General features: G+C 38.5%; 1 protein-coding gene across 17 annotated transcripts in view; it reads right to left on the reverse strand.

The window, feature by feature from the left end:
• PLCB4 (phospholipase C beta 4) overlaps positions 1-15,058 on the reverse strand; it is a 185,811-nt gene that overhangs the window by 161,585 nt on the left and 9,168 nt on the right. For all 17 annotated transcript variants that reach the window (XM_086873594.1, XM_086873564.1, XM_086873575.1 and 14 more), the window contains one exon: positions 4,479-4,538. The gene's annotated coding sequence lies outside the window, so the exon portion shown is untranslated. The remainder of the gene's footprint in view (positions 1-4,478; positions 4,539-15,058) is intronic.

The raw sequence follows: 15,058 nt of genomic DNA on the forward strand, positions 1-15,058 counted from the left end.
GACAAGGCAGTCACTTAAAGAAATACACAGACAAAAAAACAACCTTCCTCAGCCTAAGACAACACTTATCATAAACAACTGAAATTTACAGGAGCCAAGATTTGTTTCTTCCCTTTTTCTGCATTAGAATGTCTGATGATTCAGGCGTGGTTTCAGAAAGACCTACCACAGACCAATTTGAGGCAGCAGTCTGGGAAACTTTGGAATGCTCTCCAGAAGTCCACCAGTCACTCATTCTTTCATCATTAACTTTTGCTCTGACAGAAAAAAAATAAACACTGACTCCAATTAAAAAATAAAAAAAAAAATAGAATTGTGGAAAACTTTTGGTTGGAAAGAGCCTTTGAATGTCATGTAGTCCTGCAATGAGCAGGGACATCTGCAATTGGACCAGGTTGCTCAGAGAGCAACTCAGTCTAACCTTGAATGTTTCCAGGGATGGGACACCCACAATCTAACTGGGAAACCTGTTCCAGTTTTTCAACATCCTCACAGATTTCTTCCTTATGTCTCACCTAAATATACCCAGTTTCAGTTCAAAGCCATTACCCCTTGTCCTGTCAAAAGGCCCTACTTTTGTCTTTGTATTTAAGACCCCTTTAAATATTGAAAGGTGGCCCTGGAAGGCCTTCTCTTCTCCAGATCAGAAATGACCTTTTAGAATGCTATTTATCAGATCTACTTTTGAGCCAGCTCAAAAACCACACAGGTTTTTGGTGGGAATAAGCATGCAGTGACAAGTAGTCTCCATTCTCAGTCCCAATCTCTATTTACTTTATCACAAGTTTAAATGTATATGAAACTACAACCTGACAACCAAGACAGTCACAACTGCCATGAATTATCAGTATGCTTTTGGTATCACTTGCTTTTTAGCTCCCAGAGCTCTGCCTCCTCTCTAAACCTACAGTCTTTCTCAGGCTGAGACATTTGCCACTACATATATTTGCTGCCCCTTCCATGCTCACCTCTCTCACATAAATGTCTGCACAATGTTGGATTTTGCTGTAATTAAACAAAACAATCTTCCAAAGGAAAGCATGAAGACAACAACATGATCACAAGCAGCAGGGAATATTTGGAAAACAATACTTCATCTGGATGCAGTAGGCTTCATTTATTTTCCTTTTGCCTCTCTATTTTTGTTTTATACTGTTGACTCCAAGTTTTAATGACCAAAGATATTTTAAGCATTCCTGACCTAGAAAAGTGCTAAGAATAAGAGAACTTTATTATAAAGAAAACATTGGTCATCTGAAGGGAAAAAAAAAAATCAGTGTATACCCCACCTTAGTAAGCTATGCATGTTGCTTATGAACAGCAGATAAGTTTTCATACCTAAAAGAACTCAATTTCCAGAAGACAGAGATAACATGGATAAAGAATCAGATAGGCTGTAGGATTCAACGGACCTGATTAAGAGAACAGTTGGGGAATCATGGCTACAATGGATGCAAAAAGCAGCTCAGGTAGGAAATACCCCCACAAAATATGGTAATTGCTCTATTTTCAGGCACAGTAAGAAGATATCCAGTGGAGACACAGCCTAAAGCTAGAAGTGAAAACCTCTTTATTTTGACAACAGCAATCTAAGCAAATGGCTTTGGTCTCTAACAGGAAGGGAAAGTTTTCTTTATTCTCTCCCCTATAAAGCGTCACTTCCATTTGGGCCCAGTTACCATGCCCTTTGTAATGACCAGGCAGCAAATACTTTGGGACAAAACCTCATCCTAAATTATGCTCAGTAGGTGTGAGAGTTCCACCCTGGCACAAGAAAAACAAGTGCAAAATATTTCTGTGATTGCAGCAGGCAGATTACATAGAACTTCATCAAGGTTTGGCTAAGGAAGGCTGCTCTTAGCTCCCCAGCTCAGAGATACAGTGACACACAGGAGCACAGGTAATTTAATCAAAAATGCACATGCCAAAAATTCAGACTCTGTTCTTCACACAACAAGTGTGTAATTCTGTAAATATATCACAGGGATCTTATTTCACCTCCATAAAAATCAACTATGAAGTGTTGATACATAAAATCAATGAGCTAAGTGTGAGAAACAGTACATCGCTTTAATTATTATTCCAATAATTATTCCAATTATTATGCCCAATGAAGATCATGCCCAGTTTTACACTACAAACTTGAACAGGGATTCAGCCTTCCCTCCTTTCAACAGTGTTGGAAATCATAAATTATTTAAAGGATTTTCTTTGGCTAGTATTCTCTTCAGCTCAATCTCTTTCAGACTAGGAGAAGGGTCAAAGTTCCTGCAGCTCCTGATTATTCAATAACATGACTAATGCTCTCCTAAGGGGAACATGATTACAGGTAAATGATGTGTTATGATAAAGGCACCATCTCCCATTTGCACAGCCCTGTCCTCCCACCCACCACTATGTAAACAAAATAAACCTTTAAGGACGCACGGCCTGACCTCATCTCCTGAAGAAATACTGCCTGGAATCACACTGTAATGAAATACAGGATAGCACAGAATGGCCCCATTTAATCTTTAACAATATGATATTTTAACAGGCTTCTACCCAGAAAACCTCTCCCAGGCATCCTCAGTGCAACCAATATTAAGTGCAGCATGCTGTTCACAGACCCTAAAACTGGCTGTACAAATTGTGACTGCCTGGGGCTACTTTTGTTTTGTTATTGAGCCAAGTTCTCTTCATATCTGCTTGATGCAAAAATTCAGAAGTTCTGAAATTTGCTGTTCCTTTTTTCACAAAGTTTTTGAGGTCTTTGACTTTCAGGACAGTGTGTAAAGCCTATGGCATATCCTTCTTCATGCTGCTTAAACGGTTATAAAGAGGATCCAGTGGAAAATGAACAGCAATATCCCCAACTTCCTTCGCTAACTCGAAAGGGGCATTTCCCTCTAATACGTACTCTTCTGAAACTCTTGTTACTCTTCAAATGTAACAGGCACTCATTCATCTCCTATTCCTTTATCAGTTTTAACAAGTGAAACAACAGTTCTGCCATTAATGGGAATTCAGTCTGAGTTACTAGTTAGATTGCTACTGCTGCACCTGGATAAAAAGTCAGCCTGATCTGTATTCTCAGACCATTGCTCTACAAAGATATTTACAGAAGTTTCTACTTTCCAAGAAATCTATTTTTGGCCAATCTAGGCTTATTTTTTTCCTTTTTTAATTATTTTAAACTGTACTTGTGCCCACAGAAGAATTATTTTTACCAGTTACAAATAAACAAACCAACTGTGACAGAACACCAGGTCACAGTGCAACAGATTCCCAAATGCTTGTGGCATACACCACATGGATAAACCAACAATCCAGGAATGAAAAACAAGGAAAACAAGTCTATTTTAACCACTAATGCCAAGGCAGGACAGGTAGAGTACTGCCTACAAACTTTGTACATTACTTTTAATTCTACAATTCTAGATAAACACCACAACCACATCATTTGGTATCAGTGACTTTTTCTGCAATTAAGTTTTCCTACTAAAGATCCCTTTAGAGCAGATCCATCAGCAACTGGAATCCTCACCTGAGATTTCTCATGTGATTTCATTTCAGATGGCATCAGAGAATTCTCATGAATTTAGGTGTGGTTTTAGATGAACAACAAAAAGCAAATGCACCATCTCATCATTACCACTTCCAAAAGCTCCAGTAAGCAGAGTAGTGCATTACGTCTGTGCCTGTGCAGTAGGGCAGGAATCAAAGAATTCATCTAAGCTAAGACTGAAGTCTCAGTCAGGATTAGCCAGAAACTAACATTTGCCACAACAGCTTTTTGAGCCTGCTCAAGGCCTGGATTGCTAAAGCAATTGGAATTTTGTGCCAGCTTGGTGCTTCTGGAAGAAAAGTAGTCCTCAGACAGCAGAAGCCAATAGGGTAAGAATCCTTTATACCAGTGGGATGGATAAAACTTTACTCAGACTAGGAAGAGAACATAAATTGGTATGAAAGTGACCCATCCCTGAGTACTAAAAAAAAGTAAAAAAATTGTTCTCCACAAATATAAGGTGAGAAGAATCTGCTGGATTCACAAAGAGGCTCCAAAACTTAAATTGGCTTTGCAGCTGTTTAGGAATGGTTAGCACTGCAGTTTATTTGGCCTGAGGGGGAACACACAAAAAACTAATTTCTACTCATCCATACTTTCCAGAATGTTAAACTTTAAAAAAATAAGGCCCCTGAGAACTCTGAATACCCTCATCTGCCTGTGTCTGATAAAGCTCACACATACACACTTCCTTAATGTCAGAATATCTGGTTTCAGGAGAGAACAGCATCCTCTGAATTCGCAGTTATCACCTAAATTTCTAATAACTTCTCTCCTCTAATGAACCCCAACTGCTGTTTTTTCAGAACACATTTCTCATTCTATTTATATGGACACTGCAGCATTGCAATGGTAAACCATGTTTCAAATGTGAAGTAAATAATCTAGTAAAAACCAGAATTAAAATGTTAAAAGAACAGAAAATGCATACCTTTTGAAAATCAGAAACTGTTCTGTAGAAATTCACATTGTAGAGAATGTCTTCCTTTCCCTTAAAAAAAAAAAATGAGGAAAGGCTTAATTGTGCATATTCATATTTAATTACATAATAAAATCACAGTAAACTACTTCAAGACCTTCTTTTCCCCCCAGAAATAATTTCTCCTTATGGATCAGAATATTTACACTATAGCAAACAAATACAGTGTGCTCAGTGAGTTTTTGTTTGAAGTTCATTTTATTTTGAAATTCCTGTTACTTAAGCAGGAGCATCATAGCTGCAGGTGATATGAACACATGGTACCCTTTATTCCAAGCATTTAAAACTAGAAAGCAACACAATGGAGACCAAGGATGGATCAGTGTGTCAGAAGCAGGGAAAACAAAGCATTTTATTTTGAGACATATAATCAGGTCTCAGCTTTGGGCAAAAAGTAAATTATGCCATTGTTATTAGTGCTAGAATATATTTCCTCCATTGCTTTTGCCAGCACTTTGGAAGGATGAAAGCATACACTTCTGTCTTTCCCCATCTTTGGAGGGGAAGGGGCAGCACAGGGGCATCCAACACTTCTGTATCTCTGAGCAGTACAAATGGGCAGAGCTGCTTTGGTGGTGCCACCTTTTATCCCCCTTTTTTTTTCAAATGCACAAATGCAATTGATTTCCATCTGTAATACGTGTGTGACACGAGCACAATATAAAATGGACATGAGCACAGCAGCCCCTCAGCAAGCAAAGCAGCAGGTTTACACAAACAGGAATGAAAATGAGTGCTCAAGAATGAAATCAAATCCAAATCCAGATTAGAAATCCATGTTTTATAAGAGACAATATTTTCATAAAAACAAACAAACAAGTGTCTTCAGCGTTATTGAAAATAATATGAAATTGGCTGTTGCTTTTTCAAATTAATTTCTATCAAGAGCTCCAGAACACTAAATCAGAAGCTGTATTTTTCTCTCTTCCATCAGGCTTCATCTTTCTTCCTTTATAGAAAAAGTAAATTGAAGCCTAAAGTTGAGAACATCTCAATATGCATTAGGTGCACACACAGAATTAAATTTGACCTGATACTCTTCGGTTTTATGAGGCTTAAGTTTTATGACAAGAGGGGGGAAAAAAAAAAGTAAAAAAAAAATTCAATATTAAAAACAGATTGCAGAAAACAAGTGTCTCAGCCAAGGGAAGCCAAAGCATGTTGTGGGTCTTTGAGAACTCATGGTACATAAAACACCCCAAGTATGAGACCAGAGGGACTGAGAACCACAGCAATCACAATTACAGCAATGAGGGCAGTTAAAGAAAATAGTTTCCTCTTCTGTTGAATCCTCCCAAAGTTGCCAAAACCGTCTATTAAAACAGAAGTTGTTCCAAATCATAAATAGCAATGCTGAGAGGATGATGGCTACATACTTCATTCTCATTAAATATTGACAGCACACTACTCTAGTAAGAGACTACACAGTGATTTCAATTTTTAGTTGTTTTTTAATCCCTCAAACTCTTTCATTTGCTGGTACACTTTTCAGACTGACCTCAGCAGCTCATAATTACATGACAAGATATCACTGGGTCCCCAGGACTTCTCAGCTTCACACAAAAGCATCCTTACCCTCACTTCTGGGTCAACTAGAGCCAACTTCACGCTAAAATAAACTCCCTGCTCAAAACACGTCTGTGCTGAGAAAACAAAGACATGACAAGAATATTTTCAAGCATACAAACTACTCTGTTAGTCTGCAATAAGAGATACACCTCAGACATTCTTGTTCTCTTGCAGATTGCGGTCAGATTTCAACAGGGTTACATCAGCGTCGGATCCAGCCCAGCTCCACTGGAATCAGGAGCATCCCAGCATCCCTAATGCACATACCAGAAACAGAACCTGCTTCCTGACTGCTTTTAATCATCCACAGCTTTCTGGGCAGAATTGCCACTGGGCCCTGAAATTTCTCATGTTCCATGTAAACACATGAGTACAATCTCATAAATTTAATGAAGAAAATCAGTTTCTTTTTAGTTATGCAAATACCAAAAATCTCTCTCTCTGTCTTTCCACCACTTAAGTGTTTCTTCAGAAGCTTATTTGTGTCCAAAATCTCCAGTGGCCCTTTCAGCAAGACTGTAAATTCTTTGAGAGAAACACTTAGAGCCAGAGTGAAGTCTCACTTACAGAAACACTTAGCAGTTTGTAATTCATAGTACCAGGACAACTGCTGGAGGAATGGGCAGCGACTGCAGCCTTGGGCTTGCCCTTCATTCCAGAGCTGGGTGTAAAGGCTAAACTACAAAAAAAAAAACCCACAATTTTCATTTTTCTCATGTTCCAAAGAAAAAGATTTTTTTTTTCTTAAGTACCTTGATGCCTGCTTTTTTTTGTAAAGGATCTTTAATTTGATGTTCCTTGCTTCCCAAACATCTAACCAGGTATCACAGGATTTCAGCTGCACCTGAACACCACGGCAGTTATAGAGGCATCAAATTCTGATGTGCCCAGTGTTCATTCTGGCCACAACACACATTTCTTCACTACTGTTCCATAAAGCACAATGTGTTTCTTCACTTGTCACCTGTCACCCTAAATACACCCCATGGGTTCCCTCTCTCTTCACGACTTAGCCCCCTTATAACCTACCAGAACAGCATATACTTTAGCAAAAGACCCAGCTAAATCATAATACTTCAAAAGGATGTATGACCTTCATCAAGACTCTGGGCTTGTCAACAATTTTTTTTTTATTTTATTTTTAAGCAAAAAACAAGTTTTCGTCCACAGGGATCCATCATTCAAGGTTCTTTTCCACCTGTCATTCTGAAATGCTCAGAGAGAATGACCTGACAGGAACACACTTCTGCAAAACGATGACTTTCCCATTGATGGACACCTGGTTAAGATAATCACCTTCTTCAGCTACCCAGAGTATAACTTTAGAATTCCAATAAGGACCTTTTGCCTCATTCTAATTAGAAGCAAAGTACAAGCACCCAATTTAGAAAAGACCATTAGAGTCTTAATTTAAACATGACAATTTTAGTCTGTCAATATACTGAAATGATCATTACCTACCAAAACTTCCCTCATTTTGTGCTGCAAAGGAACTTCAACCATAGCTCATTAGTTAATTTTAGACACACAACTGTTAACATTTTTCAGACATGAATTGCCTGTATATCCCTAATCTGGATGTGTAGTTTCTAAAAAGGTCCTTTCTTTCTTTGTATTTTTTTTTAAGGATCGAGGAGTAAGGAAAAAAAAACAAAACCAAAAAAACCTCAAAGCAACAGAAAAGGCAAACACAAGGCAAAAGGAAAACCTGAAAAACTCCCTGTCATTCTCACACTTGGGGGCAGGAAACCACACTGAGCAATGTGGTGTCAGTACCCTGCCACCACCAGCTCCTGCCTTCCACGGGCCAGGCTGTTCCAGCAAGGGCCTCGCTGCCACATCGCTCACCCTCGTGTGAGGCTTCTGAGAAAGCCCAGCTCCTTCCTGGAGTGGAGCCTTGCCAGGGACATCAGTCTGTTGCCACTGACATACTCCACACATAATTCAGTGGCTTCCTGCTCGAGGCATTACATAATTTGAGCCTCTGGCATATCTTTCTGGAACATTTTGTGTACTCACCCACAGGATCAGCAGCATCTTCAGCTACCAGATAGCTCTGCACCTTTCTGCACCGATTCTGACCTGGATGGCACTGACTACAGGCACAGATGGATGTTTATCCCAAGTAAATAAAAACTTAACAGTACGACTCCCGAAACAGACGAAAGAAGAGGGTAACCACACGGTTAAATACAATGAATGGTCATAGGAATACCATGGTTGAAAACACCACTTTCAGAAACTACAGAATTCTATCAAGGGCTGTTGCATTCAGCTTCACTAAGTCAGAAACTCACTAATCAAAGAGAGCACACATCCCCTTATTACTACCACACACAGCCCACCCTAAAAGTCCTAAATCTGCCTCCAGCCATGAAATCCTGGGTCAAGAGAGTTCTTGACTCGGGATCAATGTGCATATAACTAAACTGAAAGGTAAAATCACTCTCTGATGTTTGCTGAGCAAGATTCAGGGCACTGCACTCCTGAAACAGGCAGGCTGTTTTCACAGAGATGTCAAGTACTTGGAGCCCAGAGATTCCATTTAATGAAAAGCATATCAATTGATAATAAAGTACAGCCTCCAAAATGATGTGCAGATAATAGAATCCTTTAGACTTCTTTCTACAGAGAATGAGTTATATTTATATTATAAACCCCACATCATTTAAGCCAAGCAATAAATAACAGCAGCATTTGTGAAATATAGAACAGTTACTACAAACTCTTAGCAGTATGCAAATGTAACGGCACCAAGAAACACAATCTGCAATTTGACTCAGAGAATTGCAGTGTGTCTTGGATGTAATTATATACTATCCCACAGCTCCTGCAGGGAATTTTACCTATGGTTTAGGAAAGTTATCTTTTTTTCATTCTTCTTTTTTTTTCTAGGGAAAAAAAAAATTATACTCAATTTTTAGTCACCTATAGTAATTCTCTGGAACCAAAATCATCATGTTGCAGTTTAAGAGGTTTTCAATCTATGAAATTACTCACTGCTGATGAAAGCATTAACAATCCAAGACTTCATTTACAGCATTACAAAGAATCCAGGTCAATTATGGGTAAATGCTTTTGCTCAGCTTGGACCAATGAAATTAATTATTATCATAAAAACCTGCACTCCAACCAAGAGTAAAGTTTAAGGGTGTCTCACCATAATTCAAATAGAGCAGAAAGGAAGGAGCAGGCCTAGACTCCAACATCAAAAGCAGGCAGCTAATGCAGGCACTGGGGAACATGCACCAGGTGACAAGATGGGAAGAAGATGGATACTCCTTTCAGGCCAGCAGGCCAGCAGCTTCCAGCACTTCATATCACCAAGATAAAATCTGATATCTCCAGGGAAAGCTCAACATCATCACATAAATCCTACTGCAGCCTAATCATTCTTCTTGGGATGTACTCTGTGTTCCAGAAACTGGGAGCCTGCTCCTTGCCAATCTTGCTCTGAAATGTAGGCCAGCAGCTCTAATGTAGCATGTTGTGATCTACTCTTTTATTATCCCAATCCTCCACAACAGCTAGAGAAAAGGATTAAGAAGCATTATTTTTCCCCCGAATATTTACTGAGATAATTACACACCATACTATAATACAAGATTATTTTGCACAGCGCAAAATAACACAGATCGGGCCCATCATTTTATGGAAACCTCTTGGTCGAGTACATGGCTGATCACTTTGGGCATGCTCCTCCAGGAAAGTTTAACAGCAAACTCTTCCAAACAGATGTACTCAGCTTCTTCATACAAAACCTTTTCTGTGGCAGTCATATTTTTAAAATTATTTCATAAAACATTATTAATATCTAAAGCCATCTGTTTTTCTAGAGAACTCTCCTTTCCATCCTCTCTTTCCTTCCTACTCGGCTGCACAGCAAAGATTTTTTTATTTATTTACAAACATTTTTATGCCAGCAGATGTTACACCACACAAAACCACTTTGCTGCAAGTTCAAGAAAGTGGTGGGAAGAAGTTTACATAACCAGACATCATCAACAAAAGCAGGAGAGCCTGGCAAACCACAGGCTGTAGTCATTTAATTCACACAAATCTCTCTTCCCCTTTCTCACTCTGCTTTCCAATTTGTTTTGATTCCATAGGAGGATCTGACTGGTAGTCACTCCATAATGCATTGCAAGGTTTAAATGCCAGCAGCTTTTCTTGTCTTGACAAAATGTACAGAGCTGAAATTTAATTACAACTGGCTCAAACGCACTTTTGTTTTGCTTCTACCCACCTGGAACACATAGCCCATTTAAAGTAAACATGTTTAGTCACTGGATAATATGAAGTATAAAAGAAAAGTTACACTGTAATAAACAGAGATACATTTCAAAACAATTTTGATTTCTTATCACTGAACCTGGACACAACCAGCTAGCTGAAAGTGGCATTACTGTGATGGAAATAGTGTGGTATTTCAATGCAAGAAAGTAAACATATTCTCCCAGATACTAGCACAGGAGTTGAAATCCACCCAAGAAAACCATTTGCATTATCGGTGTGCATTATTCTGCCCTAACGTTTTGACACTGAGTTTAAACATTAAGCTGGGAGTACAATGCCTCTTTTTCAAACTCATGCAATTTCTTGGGGCAAAATCTGATATGGCCAGCCAGATTTCCTGAGTGCTACTTTCTCCTAAGGGATAAAAAAAAAAGAAAAAAAAGAGGAAAAAATAAAAAGGAGACATCAGTTTAATTTTGATTTGTCCAGTAAACAGATCAAAGCATTGTAGTTCTGCAGAGGAGGTTTACAAAGCCTCATTGTACAAACATCCTGGGCCTGATGCTGCCAGCTGCACTGAAGCAAATCTCATCTGATGGCAGCCAGTGCTGGTTTGTGCTACATTGTCCAATGCAAAAATTTACACTTTAAAGGGAAGTCAAAATCTTTGAAGTCCCACTTGATCAAAAATTATTAAAACATGCAGCTTGAATTTTTAGGCTGATCTTAACCACATGTAGCTGGAAATGTTTCACACTTCTATTCTGCTGCTTATATACCAAAAACTGTTTTCAGCTCTAAGCTCCTCCTATTCCAGTGCAATAAATTCTTTGGGTGAAGGAGCATTTTTAACAAATATGTACAACGCCTAAAAGAGAGATTCCATAACCACTATTAGATCACTGAGAGCTGCAAGACTGCAAAGTGTAAATAATTTTTAGCATAGCTGAAACATTTTTCTAGATCTATGTTTTGTAAGTTCACAATTTCTGCCCAGCCCCTTCTATTTCTTTTCTCATCTAGCTGTGCAGTTGAGCTTGTTCAGGGTTTGCCATTTGGTGCCTTTCACAGAACACAAAGAAAGAGGGAGGAAACATAAATGACACAACACATATAAATTAGTTTTAAAATGTTCAATGGAAGGCCTGAAGTCTACAGCTATTTTGATTCTTTGCAAAAGAAAATTCCTTTTTATACATACATGTGGCTTTCACTTGAGTGTCCCTTTAAGCCAGCTTTGCTGATTCAGACTGTGTCCATATCATTGCCAAAGCAATAAAATAAAAAAAAAGGGTGTTCCTGAGTTATGTTCTGACTTAAAAGATTTACACAGGGAATCCTCAAACTTAGAAGCAACACCAAGAAGCACACGGTCATTTCTGCTGCAAGACTGCTGTCAATGTCTATACGCAGAAAGAGTGTTTGATAAATATCCTATAACAGACTGTGCTTCTAAAACTGAAACTTTGCTCTCTCTGGGCTACAAATCAAAACTGGATCTGTTGCATAACAAAGGTATTAAAGATAATGGCCTGTAATACTGCATGACACATGAGTGTGAGCAGTGTAAGCAATACCTTGCTCCATACATTAATCTGCACCCCTGGGAGTTTGTGTTGGTAGAGCCTGTCCATGTCCCTGATTTGCTGTATTTTGATTTTCAAGTCAAGGTCAAAAAGTAATTTAACAGGATCCCTGTTGCTAAACACATGGGCTGCAGGCTTTGGGGAAGTCATCTCGCCACACAAAAAAAAGGTTTCAACAATTGGAATATAGAGTGATTAAATAGTCTGAAAGCTGCTTTATACCCTTAGGTACTTCAGCACATTGAACTGAACAACATGGATGCCATTTCCTCTTAACCTGCATATATCAGTTTTGTATATATGTTCTAATTAAAACACTGCTGTATTGCAGTGTATTCTCTCATCTGAGATATCAGCAAATGGGCACCAAGCAGGTTAAATAAAAAATAATAAAGATTGCACTGGAATAAATGCCATAAAATAAATAATGCAAGGATAGTCCCTGCCCCAGAAACCTTGCAATTTAGGCCATGAACAAAGAATCCTTAAGGGATCATACTAAACCTACCTCACATTCCTGAACTGACATTTACATTGTGCTGTACTACAGTTCATACTTTCAGGGCTGGAACTATGCACTTGCTCTGATGTGCACTGATGAAATCTACTCTAGATCTCATGGTTCAAGAGACAGTGAGCCATCATGTCAGGCATTATCATGACATTTAAGATAGATATTGAAAAATACCAAATCAGAACACTGTGAGTAAGGGTGTGTGCTGTACTGTATTTAACCCAAGTCCTGCATCAGAACAAAAGTCTAATTTTTAAAGTGTGACCTGTTATGCCCATACCCAAAACACAGGGAGAGAGGGAAAGGGGATTAGAGGTGGTGGAATTACCAAAACAGTACCAAGCAACAAACAGGATCCTGTCTGGGCCCCTCTCCTCCTGTGTCACGAAGGGTTTCTTGTCCTAACCCAGGAATATCATCATTCCTCCTACAGGATCAAAAGTGTCCTAACAGCTACTCCTTGCTCTGCTGAAATTGAGCTAAAAATTTGTTTTGAAATTATAAGGGTCTCAATGTGGTCATCTAAAATTCCACCAGTACCTCTCCATCCTTAAAGAGTGAAAGTTTTTGACATCTGAACTTACAAATGAGAAGGCTTGAGCCAACTTGTGGATATACACTTTGCTTTGGAAGGTATAATCAGAGCCCCATTGGATGTGCAGACCGTAGGGAAAAGGTTCTGAAATTAATTCTCAGATTAACTATTTCACCTGCAAAAACTACAGATTGATTAAATCAATCTCCAGCTCTGAAGGGCTGGGTTTGTGCACTTGCAGTGTGCTATACTCAGGTCAGTTTTTTTTCTCATACATGGCAAATCCCCCTGCCAAGTCCTGACACTATTTGGATTCTCATTACCTTTCTTTTGTCAGGTCAAATTTCAAGATTAAAAAAAGGAAAAAAAAAAAAACCACACACTGCCAAACAATAAAAGAGAAGCTATTATATATCAGATAGAATAGCTTTTTTCCCATTATTTTCCCTTTGAAAGGGGAAAGGAATGAAGCATTAAGTGGACAAACACCATTTTGGCCTATGAATCATCCCTGATAAAACTGCAGATGCACAAACCCAGTCACAACAGTATCACAGTAAGAGCGAACAGATAAATTTCAACAACCATCCAAAAGGCCCCTTCAGACAGGCAGGATGATTTTGAATCAAATTTTGAGATACAAGGCTCAAATGGACTCAGGTTTCTTGCTTGCAACACCCACGCTCTGTCAATAGACAGTGCTGAAAAGAAGAGCGCCGAATCTTGTTAAAACTATGTTTTAGTCACTAAGAAAAGTGCTAATTACCAGCTGGACTGAAGACCACTGAGATAAGCAAAACATTCTCGGCCAAAGCCCTTTAATTTCTTAAAGAATTTTAATATTTAATTTAATTTTTTAAAGAATTTTAAACATTCTTTAATTTCTAAAACCCAAGATGTGATGATAGCAGGAAGAAATGGAAGGAAGAAAAGGAAAAATCCACTTTCAGTCATGCTTAAATAAGACTTCCTTTAAATGATTTTAAATGAACTGAGAAGTATTATCTTTTCATCAACTTCTACAAAAAGAAAGGTAGCCAGAAACTTATTTGTGTAATTAACATGATATTCACGTATACAGAAGCACTTTTTAATTGAAACTATAAGTTGGATTTTCAGTAATTGAAGGATTTCAGGTAATGGTTTATGAAATCAAGAAATATCATTAGAAAAGTAGTTGTAATTTAAATTACCAATCACTTTTTAAGGAAGAGATGTGGTTCACCTGAAAATAATACCATAAGTCTACAATTTTGAAATTTTTGCATGTATCAAAAAACCCCCACAAAACCAGCACCTTACTCTGACAATTACTTCCACTAATGCTTTGAAGAAATGCTTCCACAGATCCTTCAAATGAACCAGGTGAAGCAACACCTTCAAGATCCAGATTTCGGTTAAAATTTCAAATTATTCATGAAGATCTTAATGAGCATTTAAATGCTGCTAAAGGTTCAGGCTATTCTTCTAGGTTTATCCCTTTATTGAGGGAATCCAGCTGCCAGACAGGAGGTTGTAACCAGGTGAGGGTCAGCCTCTTCTCCCAGGAAAGCAGTGGCAGGACAGGGGACGTGGTCTCAGGCTGCACCAGGGGAAATTTGGGCCCAGCAATGGCTGTGCCCAAAAAAGATGTGAAAATCTGATTAAAGATTGCACTGGGCTGTCCAGGGACGTGGTGGAGTCACCATCCCTGCAGGTGCTTAAGGAAAGCCTGGACATGGCACTCAATGCCATGGTGATGTTGCATCATAGATTGGATTCAATGATTTCAGAGGTCTTTTCCAACCTAACTGATTCTGTGAAAATTCAATAATTCAAAAACTAAGCCCCCAAAAAGACTAGAAAAAAAAAAGTCTCATATCTTATATCATACTGTTATTGTCTTCTGCAAGGAAAACAGTTGCACTTAAAAACCAGAGAAAGAAAATACCCAGCAAACATTCTGACATTAAACTACAGTGGGATGGAGTCAATTCCTTAAAACCAAATAATATAACTCTTAACACAGCAATGCAATTTCCTCTGCCATTTCTACCTGTGAGGATCAAAAACTGTTTTCCAGTTTTCAAAAGCCTCAAAGTATCACCACATT

Source organism: Cyanistes caeruleus, chromosome 2 (genome assembly GCF_971803275.1).
Source record: "Cyanistes caeruleus chromosome 2, bCyaCae1.hap1.1, whole genome shotgun sequence".
Lineage (NCBI taxonomy): Eukaryota > Metazoa > Chordata > Aves > Passeriformes > Paridae > Cyanistes > Cyanistes caeruleus.